Below are 14560 nucleotides of genomic sequence, written 5' to 3'. Positions count from 1 at the left end.
ACGTATAAAACAGTTTGCTTTACAAGCAAGTAATGGTCAGGTCATTCTGCTGGGCAATTTACTCTCTAGGAAACCAATGGGGCCTGTGTTACATGCATGGTTTTTTACAGGTTACTCAGAGCCATTTAGAAAATTACTATTGTGCTTCACAAAATGCCCCACCAGCCTGAGGAATTAACCCTCTTCTCAATATGTCTAATTCACTTGTTCTTCAGGTAATTGGCACATTAAAGCTGATGCAGATCCAGTGTCTATATAATAAAAACAGCTAATTTTTACTGAGTACTTAGCATGTTCCTGGCACTCTAAATGAATTGGATACAGCCTCAATAAATCCTCACAACAACCCAGATGAGAGTTCCATTATTGTCCCCATTTTAACCGAAGAGTAAATTGAGACTCAGAGAGAAAAGTAATTTGCTCATGGTCACATAACTTCTAGTGCCTGGCATGTAAGAGGCACACAATGAGTGATGATTAATATTATTTTATAGTAGGAGGCACAATTGGGATTTCAGTCCAGGTCTAACACTCAATGAAGGCTTTACACTTGGCCTTTATGTAGTCCTGCCTCATACAATTCATATTGTGCATGAAAAGGAGGCATGCCACGGCCAAGTGCTGCCAGTGGGAATCCCTGTCCTAAGGGAGGCATATTGTGTATGTCACACTTTCAGTAGCTCCCTGTCAGTTGACAGAGTGTGGCACGTAAAGCAGAATGATTGAGATAGGAGTCTCCAAACTCAGGTAGGGTGCACGAAGTTTCCAGAAGTTCATCAATACATTCAGTGTTAGTGCAACCTATGGCTAGGTTCATAGCTTGCAGATGTCATCCTTCCTAAAACTGATGTGCTCTGCAGGCAAGGCTCCATGCCTCCTCCACGTTTCTGCACCCCAGGTTTCTGCCAGACCAGACACTCACCTCACCTGGGCCTGTCCTCTGCACAAAAGTAAGAGACACCCGCTCTGAGGAGTGCACCCCATGGGCACAGGGCTCGATGAGATGCCAATGCGTTTGTGAGAATTAGAAAACAGGTTTCCCTTTCTCTGAGCAAGTGGAGTGTGGGCTGGATTTTAGTCTCCATCCACGGGCTCAGCCGTGTGCCCACAGGCACATCACTGCCTGCCCAATCTTATAGCAGTGCGTTGCTTAAGAAATAAAAGCCCCTGGGCACCAAAGGGGCAGTTTCAAATACTGATTTCCAGGAAGCTTCAGAGTATGGAGTTTCCTGTAGTTCTTTTAGGAGGTTTGTGAGCAAAATCACTGGCTGCAGTGTGCGTTGATGAGATCACTGGGCTGCCATCGCAGGTCCCTGGGGCATGAGCTGCCTCCAGGACAGCCCCACAGAGACACTAGCAATACCGCAGGCTTCTCAGCTGAGATGACAGAGGGCACCTGCCAGGCCAGAAGGTTAACCACCCACTCTTCATTTCTAAACAAAGATTGTCAAGCATCTCTTAAAGTACAAAAATATAATTGCAGGCCAGACAACAATAAAGATTGAATAATAGACTCAAAATTAATGGTCAGAAACTCCATAGCAATATTTTCAGCTCCACTTTTCTCTAGCCCCAGATTATAAACACCCTACTTAAAAAAACAACGAAAAAGATGGACTCAACATTCCAGCCGCTGCTTAAGAACAGGGCAGCTTACTAATCCTGGGAAACTTACACCTGGGGACAAAGTTTATTACTGGTTTAACCAAACTGAGAAAGTGTTGGTTTAGTCTCTCCACGGTACTTTCTCATCCCTTAAGCTACTTGAATGAGTATGATTTTCAGGTTAGTATTAATGATATGATGTGAGTGCATTTTCCTGGGAGAGGCTGCCTTTTAATATAGATTTCTCAAGAATTGAAGAACTTCTGCAGCACCCTGTCCATTTTATATATATATGAGTCAAATGTTGATATAAAGCAGTGTTGCCACCAAAGACTACCACACACCCCAAGGATCTAGGGATGAATGAGTGAAAGAATGAATAAACATTATTTTTTTATTTTTTTTAGAGAGAGAATCTTGCTCTGTCGCCCAGGCTGGAGTGCAGTGATGCAGTCTCGGCTCACTGCAACCTCTGCCTCCCGGGTTCAAGTGATTCTCCTGCCTCAGCCTCCCGAGGAGCTGGGATTATAGGCATGTACCATCACACTCGGCTAATTTTTGTATTTTTAGTAGAGACCGGGTTTCACCATGTTGGCTAGGCTGGTCTTGAACTCCTGACCTCAAGTTATCCACCTGCCTCAGCTTCCTAAAGTGCTGGGATTACAGGCGTGGATAAACATTTTTAAAGTTCCATCTGTGTGTCATACATGGCATTAGAAGATAATAGTAATGTTAAAAGCTAATGTTTGTTGAGCACCCACTATATCCTAGACCTTGTTCTAAGAAGGGTTCATGTCTTTGCTCATTGAATCTGCCATCCCCTTTTACAGAACAGGTAACTGGCTCACCCTCACTCAGCCAGGACATAAAGGAGTCAGGGTGGGATGGAGCGCCTGCCTTGAGGGGTACATTGCTCCCAGCTCTGAGGGAGGACTGGCCCACCACACACTCCACCTCCATTGGCAGAACATTCTTAGTTCTGCATCTTGGAGAATTGGTTCCCCATCTAAACCCACAGGTTGTACCTAGGATTCTGCTGTTGAAATTGAAGGATGCCTCAGTTAGACAGGAGGAATAAGTTCAGGAGATCCATCGTACAGCATGGTGACTATACTTAATAACAATGTGTTATATACTTGAAAATTGCTAAGAGAGTAGATTCTAAGTATCTTCACAACACACACAAAATAAGTAAATGACAAGTAATACATATGAATACACATGTTAAATAGCTTGATTTAGCCATCCCATAATGTATACCTATATCAAAGCATCATGCTATGTGCCATAAATATACACATTTTTGTCAATCAGAAAATAACTCTAGAAACAACAAAACAAAACCAACACTACTAAAAAGACAAAGAATGTAGTTGTCTTTTTTCTGCTTAATCAAGAGAAAGATCAATAAGATATAATAACTTAATGAGGAGAGAAAAAAGAAAAAGACGAGAGAGATTTAGAAAAGTTTCTTGAAAAAGAAAGGGTGCAGTATCTTTTTTCCTCTTCATCCTCAGCTTTAGTTGAAAATTAAGTGAAGTATCAAGGCAGTATACATACACTAATGCCAAGTGAATAACCAGACCCTTGCTGTCCACTATGGTAACCACTAACCACATGTGACTGCTGAGCATTTGAATCATGGCTAATCTAACTTGAAGACTTACTACTCAAAAAAATGTTAAATATCTCATTTCCTGTTTTTATATTGATTACACATTGAAATGATAATATTTTTTCTTGTTTTGGATTAAGTAAAATATATTATTAAAAATTTTAAAAAATTGAATGATGCTGGCCTTTTCAAATTTGAAAGAAGAAATTAGGTCAATGGGTTGGGTTTTCTCAATGTTCTGTTTTTGTTTTTGTTTTTGTTTTAGATACGGGGTTTTGCTTTGTCCTGCAGGCTGGAGTGCAGAGGTGTGATCAGCTCACGGCAGCCTCGAACTCTCGGGGCTCAAGTGATCCTTCCACCTCAGCCTCCCATAGCTGGGATTACAGGCACACACCACCATACCTGGGTCTCATATTTTAAAAGACTACATTGCTGTCTGGGTGCGGTGGCTCACACCTGTAATCTCAGCACTTTAGGAGGTTGAGGCGGGAGGATCATTTGAGCCCAGGAGTTGGAGGCTGCAGTGAACTGTGATCACCACTGCACTCCAGCCTGGGTGACAGAGCCAGACCCTGTCTCTAAAAAATGAAATAAAATATGAGAAGTAAAAACGATAAAAAAAAAAAAACCCTGCACTCATCCACAATTCCATCATTGGAAATATTCACTTTAATGTTTGAAAATGTATCCCCTAGTATGTATGTTTCGTTGTTTGTTTTTTAACCAGAGTGCAGTCATACTATACATACTACTTTTTTTTTTCTTTTAGAGGCACGGTTTCACAGTGTAGTTCAGGCTGGAGTGCAGTGGCCACTCACAGGCATGATCTTTGTGACCTACAGCCTGGAACTCCTGGACTCAAGCAATCTTCCTTTCTCAGCCTCCCCAGCAGCTGGAATTACAGGCACATGCCACTGTGCCTGGCTCTCGTGTACTACTTTTTAGCCAACTTTTTTTCACTTAATAAAATAGGCCGGGCACAGTGGCTCACGCCTGTAATCCCAGCACTTTGGGAGGCTGAGGTGGGCAGATCACGTGGTCAGGAGATCGAGACCATCTTGGCTAACACGGTGAAACCCTGTCTCCACTAAACATACACAAAAATTACCCAGACGTGGTGGCGGACGCCTGTAGTCCCAGCTTCTGGGGAGGCTGAGGCAGGAGAATGGCATGAACCTTGGAGGCAGAGCTTGCAGTGAGCTGAGATCGCACCACTGCACTCCAGCCTGGGTGACAGAGCCAGACTCTGTCTCAAAAAAAATAAATAAATAAAATAAAATAATAATAATAATATAAAGGGGCCATCTTTATATTTCAAAAGAAATATATATCAGGATTTTACATGACTGCATAGTAGTTCACTGGACTAATATGGTTCAATTTGCTCAAGCCACTCTATCTTTGGAAATGTAGCTTGTTTCCACATTTTTGCTATGATGAAACACATTATGATAAATATCTTTGCACATACACCCATCAGGAAAAATATCTCGTTTTTAAGGCTTTTGACAGCTACTACAGGGGATTATCCACAGGAAAGTTTGTACCAACATGTATTCATATAAGCCTTGTATAAAAATATGCATTTTCCAACACGAATACTAGCATTAAAATTTCGTCAATATTATTGTATTTCAACGTGCAGCTTTGGTTTACTAATAAAGTAAAATTTTTCTTCCCAACTGCTTATTAGGCATCTGTATTTTGTTCTGAATTTATTTGACAGAGCTCCTTATATATAAAGGATAGTAAGCTGTCATTATATATTGAAGTATTTTTCCAGGTTTGCCGTTCATCTTTTTATGTTTTTGTGGCATTTTCAACAGAGTCAAAGCTATCCTTATTTTCATTTATACTTTATTTATTTGGTATCAGGCTTACAAAAAACTTTCTCATCCCAAGATCATTTAATCTTTACCTGAATTTTTCCCTAGCAATTTTATAACTTGATTATCTCACATGATGATCCTTTTAGAATTTATTTTGATTTAATACACTAGGTCTGCATCTAGTTTTTACTCTCCTCTCCACCATCCATAGCAGTTAGACAGCGTCTCAATATCATTTACTGAAAAGTTATCCAATCATTCATTTATTCAGCAAACAGTTTATCTAAGACCCACTATGAGCAGGCATTGTTCTAGGTCCTTGGGATACAAGAAGGAACTTTCATTTTAATGGAAACAGCAGATAATGGCAACTAAATATATAAGGTAGATGAAGCTAAATGCAGTGAACAGGGAGAGGCTGGTTATTTTATACAGGGTGGTCAGGGAAGCACTCTTTGAAATGGTGGCATTGGGCAGAGACCTAAAGGGAGTGAGACGTGACCTATGCATCTGGGGAAGAGCTCCAAGGTGCCAGGCCATGACATAGGAGTGTTCGAGAAATGATGAAGAGACCACTCTACTGGAGCAGTACCACAAATAAGGGAAAGAGCACTAGAACAGTTCAGAGGGGTGATAGGAGCCAGATCAAGTAGCCCCTGATAGGTCACAGTGAAGGCCTTGGATTTTGCACTGGGTGAGGGTAGTGGATTGTATTTCCCAAAGATGGCCACAGCAGTGCGTGTGAGCTCTTTTGCAATGTGACATTGTCATGCCTCCCTCAGGAGATGGAACCTATCCCTCAACCTCTTTGAGTCTGAGCAGGCCTGGTGACTGCTTTGGTCAATAGAAGATGGCATAAAGTCTGCTGTGTATTTTAGGAGCAACTCTTAACTGCTATGGCAGCTTCTGCTTCCTGCCTCTTAGAAACAAATCACAATGCGAAAAGTGCAACCACCAAAAGATGGCCATTCTGTGAGAAGCCCAAGGCACAGGGACAGCCCGGGAGAATGAGGTGCCATATGAAGAGAGAGAGAGCCCAAGGAGCTCCAAGGCACCAGACATGTGAGTGGAAGGGGATCCTCCTGCTCAGCCAGCCCAGACAACCAAAGACCCTGATTCATGACCCATGACATCTTGAGCAAATGCAGAAGTTTGTTTTGAGCCACTATGGTTTAGGGTAGTTTGTTATGGGGCAAGGGACAACTGGAACAGTGAAGTAGGGACCCACAGGAGAGTTCTGAACAGTCATATACTTTGACTTAAGTGTTATAAGAATTCCTCTGGCTCTGCGCTAAGAACAGAGTGAAGGAGGGAGAGTGTGGAAAGAAGATTACTTTGGAGAGCAGGGGAGAGACCATAGGATCCAGGACCAGGGAGGTAGAGGCTAAAGTGGTAAGAAGCGATTCAATTCTGGATGATTTCAAAGAACACACAGATGGGATTTGCTGATGGATTAGCTACGGGTTGTGAAGGAAAGAAGAGAAGGATGGCTTCAAGGTCCTAGGCTGACACTGGAAGAATGAAGGGGCTTTGTGGGGATGTGAGAAAACTGTGGGAGGAACAGGGCTGGAGTTAGAGAAATTAGCAACTCTGTTTCGGATATGTTAAGATGTAAGGTTGAGCACACATTCAAAAGGAGAGATTGAGTGTTGTGGGAGAGCTGGGTCTGTAGTCGGGAAAGAAGTCAGGGCTGGGACGTGTAAGTTTGGGCATCGTTGGTGTTTCAGTGGTCACAGTGGACCAGATAATCTGGGAGCGAATGCAGATAAAGCAGGGTCATCAAGGGACTGGGGCGCTTCACCACCCGGAGATGTGGGAGAGGTGGAGAAGGCACCCAAAAGGGAGGCCGAGAAGGCGAGGCCAGTGAGGTAGGAAGAGAGGAAGAGAATGATGATCTGGGAGGCAGAGGAGGAAGGTTTCCAGAAGGAAGGAGTGAATGTGTCAAATCAGCTGAAGAATCAAGTCAAATGAAGACTGACAATTCTCACTATGACTGTCCTCATTCTTGAAATTACTGATTCGAAAAGGGGCTTTTCCCATATTCTAAATGGGCACATGTGGGAGTGTGTGTGCACCTTCACACTTTCCCTTCTCCCCCATTGATCTGTTTATTCATTTGGAGCTATGTGACCACTGAAGCTTTTGTATCTGACAAAACAAGTACCGCACTTCCTCTTTTTCTCATCTTTTTTTCAAAAGTATCCTGGTTATTCTTATCTAAAATTAATTTGAAATTTGACATTTGAATTTTATCAAGTCCTCTCCCTCCTCAAATGCATTGGAATTTTAGTTTAATCTTTTAAAATAAAAATTGGTTTGCTGAGAGTTGATATTGAGTTTTCTGCGTGGTATATGTTTCCATTTATGTATGTTTTACATTGCTAAGTAGATTTTATAGATTCTTTTTTATATAGGTCTTGTGGTGTTTCCTCTTAAATTCTTTTCTAGGTATTTAAATTTTGATGCCCTTTATGAATTGCATCCCACTTCCCCATTGCATTTTCTTACTGGCCTTTTTCTTTTTGCCATAAGGAATCTACTTATATATAAAGAATTCTATTATTTTGAATTATTTTACAGCTGATACAGACAGATTGCAATACCTTTATTATTTTCACCTCGTGGGATCTCACATGTACGAAGTTATATAACCGATGTATAAGGCTGTCCTAATCTCTGCTAGTAAAATCGTTCCTAGTTTGGAGGATGGGATTTAATATGTCAGGATTTCATGGTGTTTCCCAAAGAACTTCATGATTTCCAGGTGCTCTGGGAATGACTGTAGCCACACATCTCAGAATGTCCCAGATTTCCCAATTTCAAAGATTTTTCCCTTTATTAATCCATGAGTCAGACCATATGTCCTTTGATCTTTGCTTCAAAAAATATTGTCATGGTATTTAGAAATAGGGACAGCCCAGGCAAAGTTGTAACACATGGGATGTTTTTCCTCTGAGCCCCTAACTTTCCCCTCAGTACTCTTCCTGGTTATGTGTGCCTGGTGTGTGCATGTGTGCATGTGCACACGTGCATACACACATACACACACACACACACACACACACACACACAGGCATCCTGGAGGAAAGGGGTTTTATTCAAATACAACCACATGAACTGCCTGTACACCTAGACTCAGGATCGCCCTAAGTGAGCTGGTATGGAAGGTTTCAGAGCTGGGCAGACTGGGCAGGGACCACTCATCTGTGTTTCCTGAGGGTCACCTAGCCTTTTTGAGCCTCCATTCTCCACAAGTGAAAGGAATGTATCATATCTGCCTTGCAGGGGTGTTGTGGGACTCAGAAGATGTCCATAACATCTATGCCCAGTGTAGAGTAGGAGCTAGGAAATAATACCCATTACTGTGATTTTGTGAGGAGTTCCAGATAACTGCTCAGGTCTTTAAGAAAATTCCTTGGTCTTCATACTCCACTCCCAGCTGTAGAAGCAAAGCAATCAGAATGAGGATGCAGGAAGCATGGGGTGGCCATCTGCCAGTTCTCCCTTTTGTATGCCTATCTCTGCAAACAAACCCACCAACGGTTAGATTGCCCATGATAACAAGCCAGCCTCCACTCAGAGCTCACCATGCAATGACTGTGTGGAAGACATTTGTGATTTTTTTGCTGTCACCACCAACTATCTTCCCTTCCTGTTACCACCGCAGTCTTCCTTCTGGGGATGCCTCACTGTGCATAGATGTGGCAGATAGGCCGGAAGTCTAATGGAGGGTCTACCTTTCCTCAAGAGGCAGGCATGTGATCTAAACAGGGGTCATCACTCTCTCCCCTCTTTCTGGGATTTTAAATAAGTGACATCCCAATATGGGGACAATTGAGGTCATATCTGTCACTGTGGCAGCCACATCATGTGGCCCAGACTGTTGCCACGTTTCCATTCCTGTGGTTCTTAATGGTGTTCTTACCTTTGCTTGCTGCTCTATTTTAAGTCAGTCAGCCCCCAATATTGTTCTGCTAGATTGACATTTTGTTCAGCATAGCCTGATTCGGTTTCTGTCTTCTGCAACAGGAGCACTGTCTGATACAACCAGACTCCAAGAGGAAAATAGAAAAAGGGAGCTCATACCACTTAAAACGATTTCTCTTTACTGTGGTCATCATCCAGGGCTTGGAAGAAAGGTGAAATCTTAAAAGATATCAGTAGGCCAGGCGCAGTGGCTCATGCCTGTAATCCCAGCAGTTTGGGAGGCCAAGGCGGGGGGGGGGGCACATCACCTGAGGTCAGGAGCTCGAGACCAGCCTGGCCAATATGGTGAAACCCCATCTCTACTAAAAATACAAAAATTAGCCAGGCGTGATTGTGGGTGCCTGTAATCCCAGCTACTCAGGAGGCTGAGGCAGGAAAATCACTTGAACCCAGGAGGCGGAGGTTGCAGTGAGCCGAGATCATGCCACTGCACTCCAGCCTGGGTGACAGAGCAAGACTCTGTCTCAAAAAAAAAAAAAAAAAAAAAAAAACCACTAAATGGGACGCAACAACTGAGTCGAAGTTATGCATCATCACATTAGAGAGGATTTGGAGGTAGAATGCCTTTCTGTTTGCCAATTTATCATCAAAGGGGCAAGAGGATGAAGGGCGGAAGAGAAGTGGTGAATATCAACTTATACAACCACCACTCAAACACAAATGCATGCTTTTAGGAGAACTTGAAACAATTTCAATTTTTAGGATGGGGAAAAGTAAAAGCCCTATTTGCCCTTTCTCTCTTCATTATCCATGGTCTCCACATTGCTCCTTGGTCCTGAGAAAGCTGCCACAAAGAATTTTACTAGTTATCTGATTGTCATTCTATTTAACATGTCCCCTGGTCTGCTGGCTGATGGTAGTTTAAGCAGGATCTAATTGGTAACATATTGCCGATTGAATTAAGTGCCATATGATAGAGATTTAAGCCATGGTAATTTTTCCATAAAGCAAAATCTGTCAGCAGGCTATAGGGGAGGAACAGCAATAAATCAAATTGTCATGTTTATTAGTTATTGCAGGAGTCTAGTTGTCTTGTATTCATTATAACCCCCCATTTTTAGCACAGATAAAAACTATAAAGAGGAATATCTGTGCAAGATGCTTTTTAATAGGTTTATATTTGTACACAAACACCTGCTTGTATTTTAATGATGAGAACAATGGTGCCATTTCACTTTGAAAGGAGCATGTATTTTTGGCTGTTTTCTGGATGAAGAATAATGTTTTTAGTTTTTGGCAAGGCTATGTTTTAAAACATTGAGAATCAACTCACTAATAACCAAAAAAAGGCAAATGAAAGCAGAAATGAAATATGACTTGTTTGTCAGACTTGGAAATACTAAAAGAACAGATAGGATGATTGCACTAAAGGATTTCTAGAACAGTCATTGCAGTTTAACTTGTAATATTCAAAAACTGGAAATCAACTACATTTTCATATAGGGGAATGGTTGCACAAATTATGGAACATCAGCTCCAGAGGGTGCAAATGGGTCATTTGAAAGAACAAGTTAAATCATACCTAATGACATGTCATTAAGAACCAACATTATTTATACTTTTCATTTCCATTTAACTTGCCTTTACCGAAGGTGGATTTCAACACATTTTCCTTACATGACTCGGAAATAATATAACAGCATTTTACATATGTAGACTCATTGAGCCCTCATAAAACCCTGCGAACTCTGTAGGACAGGACATTACACCCACTCCACAGAAAAAGATGTGGAAGTGCAGAAGATAAAAGTTATTTATGGAAGGGGTCCATAGCTGTCAACCGTAATAGGCAAGACGTCAGGTCCTTCCTCTGAGTAGTGGTGTAGAAAAAATGGTTGGAATTTGGAAACCAGCATCGAGCTCCTCACCATGTCTTCAGCTTTCTCTGTGACTTTGAACTTGTTTCTTAAACTCTCTGAAACTGGACGACCTCACTGGTCACGTTTTGTTACTACTTGCTTTGTATTCTGGGTGTGATGGGTGGGGGATTGGGACACAGAATCTGGAGATGGTCAGATCCCAACGTTTCTATTTCCCTGCTCTACACTCTTAGGCTGCCTATCAGTCTCTCCTCTAAAGTAAGCATAATCGCAATGGCTCAGATACAATAACAAAATGTGTGTAAAATGCCGAGTGCCATGTCTCACACCTGAGAGGCATTGAACGCATATTATATACTATCATTTGGATGTCACTGTTCCATGTGCCTATTTCCTGGTTTGCTGTGCAAGATGTGTATGAGTACATGTGATCGAGCCCACAGAGCTCCAGAACATGTTCCTCTCACAAGCAGGCCTCATAGGGAGGGGTGTTCTGTGCTGTTCCTCTTTCCTGCTCACTACTTGTCTGTAGCTGCAGTGTAAGGACTGTAATGTCACTGCTCTGGCCTTAACTGTCACCTCCCAAACCCATTTTACACACACCATCTCCCACCTTTCACCTTTCCCAAACTCTTACCATGTCCCTTCAAGTTTGATGGCTTAATTGTACAAAAGATAATGATGATGATAATGATGATGATGATGACAATGATAACAGCTGCTAATACTTACTGAGCCCTTTCAATGTTCCAGGCACTTGTCTAAGCACTTTGCATGTATTAGCTTATTTAATTCTTAAGAGGAAGGGATTACTATCTACTCTTGTACTTGTGTTACAGAAGTGGGAACTCTGATGCAGAGATGTATAGTGACTTGCCCAAAACCATCATGTTAGAGTGAGAATTTAAATCTTGAAATATGGAAAACAAGCAATGTATATATTTTTCTATTTTCTAAATGCAAATCAAATATAAATATGCATAACACCACTAAACACTAAGTGCAGTTACACCTAGAACAAGGGAATAGCAGTTGACAGAAACACAACCAAAACTAAGAATATTAAATGTCTGTATTACTTTCACTGTAATCACTTCACTTCAACAGTGAGATGGGATAGCCCTAGGTAAAGGAAGGTGCTCTAGTAGTTAGAACATTCTTAAATTTTGCACCAAGGAACACATGCTTTTAATAATGGCAGAGACAACATTTTTTGACGGATTATTTAGTTTGTACAATCAACATTCAAAGAATGAGTTTACCACCACTTTGTTAGTGTAAACACTTGACCTTTAGCTACCTGAATGATCCCCTCTTTGAATAAAAGGAATTATGAAATGCATGTGTAGACATTATTTCATTTTTATATACGTGGGACTTGAATAGCAAGGAAATCACACATTAGGAAAAAAACCCCTTTGTCTTGCTGTTAGTTCTCTTTGGTTTCAAAAATCTGGTCACTGTGTATATTGCATTATATTATATGTGTGTGTACATATATATACACACATAAACACACATATACACAATGTAATGTGTATAAATACATGATGTGTGTATGCACATACACACACACACACAAATACACACATATACAATGTTCCATCCAAGAAATACAAATACAGTGCTGTTGGCCCCTAACAGTGAGCAGGTCATTATTCCAAGCCATTTCTGCAGAAGTGACAGTGGCCTTAGGTGGAACTGCCCATGATCTCTCCTTGCAAGCTCACTCACTGGGGCCATTGACTGGGATCCAGTCTGTGGCCATGTCATGGTTTCTATTTTTGAGGTTATAGCTAATGAGCAACATGAGGTTAAGACGCACTTTTCATAAGGCCCCAGCCAGCATCATAAATGTGTGTGTGAGCATGTTCAGACCCAGGTTATGTCTTCTTTATGTACACCCTCCACCACACACACACACACACATGCACATGCACACACACACATACACACACTCACGGCTTCAGTAACCGACTTTGGTCACATCCCATCTCTTCCTTCTCAATCCCTCTGGCTGTTCACCAGGGTCTGGACCATCTCGGTGAGGCTGACCAAGAATGCTCCCCACTGCCCTGACCAGCGGAGCATGGGCACAGCTACTTGGAGTGCCACCCTTCAGGACACAAAGTCAGGGCTACCTCTCTTCTGTGCAAGGCATCCCAGAGGGCCCGCACACCCTCCAGTTTGATCTTACCTCTCAGCTCCCGTTCCTTTTCTTTCTCTCCCCAGTAAGTCGTTGAACGTCTTTCTTCTGAGGCTGAATGTGGAGCTCTCTTCTAGCTGGTGAGCTTTCTGAATGGCACTTTCTGTACAAACAGGAAGAGCATGTGTGGTCACAACCCAAGTGTGCAGGTGTTGATAGAGGATGTGAAAGTGTGGAGGCGAGTGACTAAACCAGATACCCAACTGGCCAACTCTCACTTATGGCAGGGCCTGGTCTACCAGAAGGCTGGAAGCAGGAACCTGGACTCTACTCTGGGGAGACCAACTGACAAAAGCAGAGGATGATGGCCATGGAGGCCAAGGGAGAAGGCCTCTTTGACTCCTGTGCTTTCTAACCCTATGCAGACCCTGTAAAAGAATCCCTGGAACATTTTGGAATCTCTTAGATATATGATTATCAGGAATGTTGATTTCAATGGGCTGCTTAACTTGTCCAAAGCTCTGCTGGTTTCCCAGGCTGTCTGGGCATCCAAGAGATCAGGACCAAAGGCTCATCCTATGTCAGAACTGTGACAAGTTTTCCAGACCTTTCTAGAACAAGGCTACACCAGGAAAGAAGAGTCTTAGGCAAGGAATCAAATGTCCCAAGGCTGCTCTACATGACCTGCATGATGGGTGTTACCTCCTCATCTCCCATTCAGTCAACCCACGGGCGCTGGACTTCCTGCCTGACACTCTTTCCTCTCCCCATTTATGCCTGGAATTATTTTCACTAATGACACCAGGGATTCACCAATGGACGCTTTTTCAGTTCCTGTCCTATTTGTCTCCACTGGCAGTGTTTGACTTCCCTGTAGTGTTGACCATTTCTTTCCTCCCAGAACTTCTGCCTGGGCCGCCATGACTCCATACTCTCCTGGTTTTTGTCAGGCAGTCTCTCACATGGGCAGGCTTCCATTCTTCGGTCTTAATTTTCGCCCTCCTGCAAGCTCCACTCTCCACCTCGTGGTTCCTATTCTCCATGGGTGGCCTCTTCCCAGCTCCAGATGCAACTTGCCAAGCCCACATCCATAGCATCACACGTTTCTGCTGTTCTCCCGGAACATCCCCCAGCACCTCCCGTCGGACTGGCTGCAATGAAACCCTGCTCTGTCCTCTGCCCCGCTCATTGCTTACCATGTGGCCTGTGAATTCCCTCCTGCCTGGTCCCAGCTTGCTCCTCAGGTCTCTACCCCCTTCTGAGTTTACCACCTTCTGACTTCTCGCTTTGCCTCTGCTAATCTGGCTTCTTCAGGTTTGACCCTCCGTTATCCTCATCCAGACAGGCCCGTCCTTATCCTGAGACTGGATACCTAGAAACTTCCCCATCCAATCCTATCCCAGGCCCTGGGAAATTATCCCAGTATTGGCTGCCTCATGTCCCTGGCAAGGGGAAAACGTTTCTTTGTCTTACACCCAAACCAGAAATGGGGAGGCTTCCCGCGTTCTTCTCTTTCCTGAATACTCTTCAACCTTCCATCACCAAGCCCTGCCCATTC

At 42.8% G+C, this 14560-nt stretch overlaps 1 protein-coding gene across 1 annotated transcript in view; it reads right to left on the bottom strand.

The window, feature by feature from the left end:
- The window catches only part of AFF3 (ALF transcription elongation factor 3), a 611721-nt gene extending 598546 nt beyond the window's left edge, over positions 1-13175 (bottom strand). Inside the window, exon 1 of the mRNA XM_058429074.1 lies at positions 13054-13175. The gene's annotated coding sequence lies outside the window, so the exon portion shown is untranslated. The remainder of the gene's footprint in view (positions 1-13053) is intronic.
- Between the last annotated feature and the right edge of the window lie 1385 nt (positions 13176-14560).

Source organism: Hylobates moloch, unplaced genomic scaffold (assembly GCF_009828535.3).
Source record: "Hylobates moloch isolate HMO894 unplaced genomic scaffold, HMol_V3 SCAFFOLD_15, whole genome shotgun sequence".
Taxonomy (NCBI): domain Eukaryota; kingdom Metazoa; phylum Chordata; class Mammalia; order Primates; family Hylobatidae; genus Hylobates; species Hylobates moloch.
This window is presented reverse-complemented; position numbering and strand designations above follow the sequence as displayed.